Genomic DNA, 6000 nt, shown 5'->3' with positions numbered 1-6000 from the left:
GGCAAATGTCAAATGATGTCACTCTTCTTCCATGCATGTTGTTTTTGTTGTTGTGCCCCAGAAAAAAAATGATTATGTTGGCACAGAGGCAGGAAGAGGCTGCCTCAGCCGTCCACTGCCAATTGGGATAAACCTAATGCTTTTTTGAAGTGAACGGGGAACACAAACCGCAGGCTCAAGGGCCAGACTCTTAAAAAAAAAAAAAAAAAAAGAGAGAGAGAGAGAACTGTTGAAAAATAAGTGATATCAATGTAAAATTCATCTTTCAACTTGAAAAATTTCAATAGCAATGGTTAAGAATTTAATTATTTAGTAAATGTTCAATCATTTGTATGAATTATTAGGTAAATTTGATGATATTTTACATGATTATGTTTGTTTGAAGTACACTGAGTTTATTAAACTACAAGAAGAAAATATTTTCTAATGAACAAATGCCTTTAAAGGATTAACTGAAAAAATGAAAACTAAATATTCTGTCATTATTTACTCACCTTAATATCATTCCAAACCAGAAAAAACTGTTATGTGGAACACAAAAGAAGATGCATTTAAGAATGTTGAAAAAAAAAATAGTAGTGCAGGTGTAAAATAGCATAATTGCAAGTAAACAGTGAGAAAAATTTTATTTTGGGGTGAGTAAAAGTATAATGATGAACTCCTAGCATCACCACACAAAAACAACACTAAACAGTGGAAACAAAAATAACAACAACAGCGTAAATAGATTCTGCCAACAGCAAGAAAATGAAACAGTAACTGCATATTTTACCCATAGGATGCATTTAGTGAGCTTACAAACACAAAAAAATCTGCAACATTCTCCAATGTGAAATTGTTTGTTCAGACAACTCGTGGATCAACATTTGAGGACATGCTCGTCTGTAAAATGACAATTCTTTATTGTCTGCAACTCAAAAAGTCGTCTAAAATAGATATGATTCATAAAACCAATAAAACTCAGCAAACTCAACACATCTTAACACTTGGCAGTATTCTGAAAAATGTAACCAACAGTACGCTGTAAAACCCATCAGTCCACTTAATCAAATGAAATGAGAGTAGTTAACTCACATTTTACTAAAAGTTATTTCTACTCATTTGAAACGAGTTTAGAACTCAGTGTTTAAGGTAATGGGTTAATCAAATACCTCATTACTTCAACTTAAATGAAGTAAGTTCACAGTACTCAATAGGATTATTTTTTTAACAAATGGTTTGTAGCAATCAGTTTCCTCACATGGTTTAAGGTGCCTTAACTTATTAGGTTTTACAGTACTCAGTTGGTTTGAGTTCTCTTCATCTATCGGGTTTAACTGTGCTCAAATTGCTTCGTTAACTCAAATGGAGTAAGTTCACAGTACTAATTAGGATTGTTTTTTAACTTAAATGGTTTGTTGCAATCGGTTTCCTGAAATGGTTTGAGTTATCTTAACTTTTGGGGTTTTACAGTGTAGTGGCAAAGAGTAATGTCTGATAAAATTGATAAGTTTACCCCCTATTCAAACATATTGTTATGTTTATTATTTATTTTCATTGCATATTATGTACAGAATGTACGTTTAGTTGTTCTTTTTGACAATACAAAAGTACAAGTTTTAATAGGAAAATGCCTTAATTGAATACAAGTGAGAAACGGTAAAATATGATAAATCACCTGATTATCAATCATTTATTTTCCATCGGTTTTGTCCCTTACTTATCAGGGGTTGCCACATCGGAATGAACTGCCAACCCTTCCAGCCACAACCCAGTACTGTGAAACAGCTATACACTCTCACATTCACACACACACACTCATACGCTATGGCCAATTTTGTTCACCAAATTCACCTATAGCAAATGTCTTTGGACAGTGGGGGAAACCAGAGCACCTGAAGGAAACCCACCTAAACACGTGGAGAACATTCAAACTTCAAACAGACAGGCCAACTGGTAGAGCTGAGACTCGAAGCAGCGACCATCTTGCTGTGTGAGGTGACAGTGCTAATCACTGAGCCAATATATACTGCACTGCATTCAATGACAATAAACTACAGTTTTTTCTTTTTGATGCCAAATAATTTGGACAGTCTTAAGTTAACGATAGGTAGTTTTTTTTTATTTTTTTAACCTTTTTTGATACACTGATTAAACTTGGGGCGTCATGGTGGTGCAGCGGGTAGCCTCACAGCAAGAAGGTTGCTGGTTCGAGCCTCGGCTGGGCCAGTTGGCCTTTCTGTGTGGAGTTTGCATGTTCACCCCATGTTCACGTGAGTTTCCTCTGGGTGCTCCGGTTTCCCCCACAAGTCCAAAGACATGCGGTAAAGGTGAATTGGGTAGGCTAAATTGTCCGTAGTGTATGTGTGTTAATGAGAGTGTATGGTGGTTGCATTTTGACGGGCATTCGCTGTGCAAAACATATGCTGGATAAGTTGGCGGTTCATTCAGCTGTGACAGCCTGACGTTGGAATGTAAAGGTTATTCATTGTGTGGACATCTTCCTGGACACTTTTAATGCTTCCAAACAATTTGCTGCAATTATAAAGCGTCCATGTCTTGAGGTAGTTCACTATGATACAATTTACCTTCTATGTGCCATTTGATTAGACAGGAATCACAGGACTGATTTTTCTAATCCCCATAGACAAGAAAAAATAAAGTAGTGACTGCAGGTTGAAAGAAAATAGTGGAGTAAAAGTACTGATACTGCACTAAAATGTACTCAATGGAAGGTAAAAATACAAATTTTAAAAACTACCTAGTAGACTACAATGTCTGAGAAAAACTACTCAATTAAAGTAATTTAAGTATTTGTCATTTGTTACTTGCACCACTGATTAAACCTCATTAAAATAAACATAAAACACATCTGATCTATGATATATTGGTGCAAAACATCCCACATAGTGATTCATCCAAGAGACACTGCCATCTTTAATAAAGCCCAGAGAATGAAAGAGCCCAGACACAATTGTGCATCTCTTGAAATGTAATAGCAAGAGTTTAAAAAGATTCATGCTTGAAGGCGCCCAATTTCATCCAGCCAAAGAATGCAGGTGTTTGTAAGTATTCAAACAAGTCTGAAGAAAAAGCAAGTGGAAGCAATTGCGTGGAAGCACAAGGCTCGGTAATAGCCACATTTCCTGATCAGTAATTTGGTGTTTGCCGGTTTACCAGGCAGTGGGAGTGTGGCGTTTCTTGTAGGAAAACACTACCTGCAGCTGAAAGTTGGGCACACCTGCACGTGTGATTAGGCGGAGGGATTGTGCGAACAGCAGCGTCGGCCATTGGAACAAAAAGAGGGACAGGAAAATCATGAGAGTCATCTGGTCTTGCAGCGAGGCTCCCGTCAGAATTCCACGCTCAGCTCTCTGGCCGCCGCACCAGCACAACGGCACAATGAACTGCATAATCAACTGGGATTTACCTAACAAAGAACAGCCCGCCACACATGGGCACACATGCTCGCACACACCAGAGAACAGACACACATGGCACCTGAAACACACACACACACACACACACACACACACACACACACACACACACACACACACACACACACACACACACACACACACACTTAGGCACAGCTGAAATAAGCATCCACTCACAGTTTTAGAACCACTGAATCAGCAGCCAGACCCGTGCCAGTAGTAAATGAGAACACAAACGCACTCGTCTACACAAAACACTCGCACACTTTGCTTTAATTAGTGACTGCGATGTGATTTATTCACATAATTGCAGGTGTGGAGCTGTGCACGCTTGTGATTTGAATGGCTGGTGAGCATTTAGTATGTAATGTGTGTGCGTGATGCGAATGGCTGGATAAGTGTGTGTGTGTGTGTACATGTGAGCATGAGGTGTGAGTCTGATAGGGGGTCCAGCAGCTCTTTGATCATGACAGCCCGCGGAAGAGAAGTTCTGACAGAGCTCTGCAACCCCTCCCACATACACACACATACACTCACACACACATCGAAACACTATTTTAGCACTTTCAAGTTTAAATCAGCCATTTTATGTTTTAATAATCACTTGCGCGTTCATAGAGTACTACATGGATGAAAGTAACCATCAGTGTGCACTCATTTATTGAGAGTGGAGGCTGGCTGCTGATTTCTGTCAGAGGTTTTCTGTCAGGCTTGAGTTCGTAAGACCATCTTCTCATTCACTCAAGGGTGAAATCTGGGTTTCTTATCTTTTTATCCAGAAATGGTGGGAAAGCAGACTTGTCTGGCTGTTTGGATGCTGTAGATATCGCAGTTTTTGTATTTATGGTATGGTGAGCTTGGTAGATTAGGTAAGGCATGTAGTGAGCTCAGAATTTGATTCACTTCAATCCAATTCTAAATGCATGTAGCCACACACATGACATGTGCTTGGTTAAAAAGGTATTAAGCATATGAACCGGCCTATTATCCTACATTTTCCATACATGCAAATAAGAAAGAAACATACTGTATTGTCGTAATTCTATTTTTGTGCCCATACCCCTTCCCCTTGGCCCTTGAAACAGAGTGTGAAGGGCTCCAAAATTTAAGTCATCATATGTCATTTTAAGCTCTTGCTTCATATGACATAGACGATCATGACTGCTGTAATTAGTTGCATTAATTTTTTGGTATTTAACTTCAGGACATCACTGATGGCAATGATATCAAGCTATAATAACAATCTAATGTGGCATTAAGACAGTAACTCTACTGTGCATTTACACCATGGCCATATTTAGCTATGTGAACACACAAAAAAACAACATTAACATTATAGCAGACACTGTAAAAAGCTCCTTCCCAGCCACTAGACGTTTCTCTGACAGGTTATTCGAGTGTCATGGAGTGTCACTGTTGTGGTATACAGGAGTTATGATTAGGGATTACAGATAGCGAAATTTTGCTGTTTTTATTTTAGCGGGTTTTTTTAAAGCATGATAGTAAAACACGAACTTCATTATGAATATGTTAAATCATATGCTTGCTTGTCATAAAAATTAGTAATAAAACAAAAAATACTAAATGGTGTATTCATCTCCATACTTCCGGGTGCAGCTATGCTGCCATTGTGGCTGATGTCCTCTGGGAAGTTTTCTTACCCTTTGGTTTCGAGTGTGGTTCTGAAAAATCTCTCTTTTTAGGGGTATCTACCCCTTCCCCTTAGCCCTATGCCTTCAAGCTAAAGAAAATTGGGACAGGGGAAGGGCTAAGTGTTAGAATTGGGATTGAAATTTTTAAAAAACTTTTTACTTTTTTTTTTGTGTCCAGACTAAGGCCCAATACCAATTCTACCCCTTAGCCCTTCTCTTTACTCCTACCCATCGTTTGGCGCCTTCACGTGAAGGGGTAGGGGTGTCCCAAATCTCGTTAATGCATTATGCAAGGCCTAGCAGCCAGCACAACTTAAAAAAATTAAACAAAACAACCTTCCGATAAGATGACAGATTTCTCTCTGTCATTTGATATGCCAGGCTCTAATTAGAATAAACCCTTTAGGATGTACATCACAAACTCGACACGATTTCGGTACATCAGGACTTTGTCATTGTCTTTAATTCATGTCATATTTTTTCACACTTTCCTCACTCTCTGAGCTCTGAAACGATCAGGGTCTGAGGTCTCTAGAGACTCTTCATTCTGGACTTACATTAGGAGTCCTTAACGGTCCCCTCCAGGATAATTTCCTTCTCTCTCTCCCTCTCCTTCTGTCTCGCTCCTCAATTAACGGAAGCTTCATTGCCAATTCACCTACTGGATAAAGAGTTGCCAAAGCTTTCGACGGCAGCGGCAATCTGTTAAGGTGTCCATAGAAACCGTTAATAACATTAACAGGGCATAGAGCCACAGTAAGTGCTCCACTAGTTACAATAACACAGTGATAGTTATGCTGCTAGAAAAATCCCAGTTGAACCGTGAGTGATAATCAATAGCTTTCGAGGCCTTAGGCTACTGTCAACCCTGCACATCTCTCTCCCACTCTCTGTGTCCAGGTTATGGGGTAGCCGTGTGTGTGTGTGTG

The 6000-nt window shown here is 39.1% G+C and overlaps 1 long non-coding RNA gene across 2 annotated transcripts in view; it reads right to left on the bottom strand.

The window, feature by feature from the left end:
- Positions 1 to 594: 594 nt before the first annotated feature.
- The window catches only part of LOC141375635 (uncharacterized), a 21748-nt gene continuing 16342 nt past the window's right edge, over positions 595 to 6000 (bottom strand). Inside the window, exons 3-4 of one of the 2 annotated variants that reach the window (XR_012384368.1) lie at positions 5629 to 5773; positions 595 to 3480 (exon numbers count right to left, since the gene is read on the bottom strand). This is a non-coding gene — a long non-coding RNA (uncharacterized lncRNA). The remainder of the gene's footprint in view (positions 3481 to 5628; positions 5774 to 6000) is intronic. The other variant, XR_012384369.1, reaches the window with a different exon arrangement.

The sequence above is a fragment of the Danio rerio genome, chromosome 8 (assembly GCF_049306965.1).
Source record: "Danio rerio strain Tuebingen ecotype United States chromosome 8, GRCz12tu, whole genome shotgun sequence".
Taxonomy (NCBI): domain Eukaryota; kingdom Metazoa; phylum Chordata; class Actinopteri; order Cypriniformes; family Danionidae; genus Danio; species Danio rerio.
This window is presented reverse-complemented; position numbering and strand designations above follow the sequence as displayed.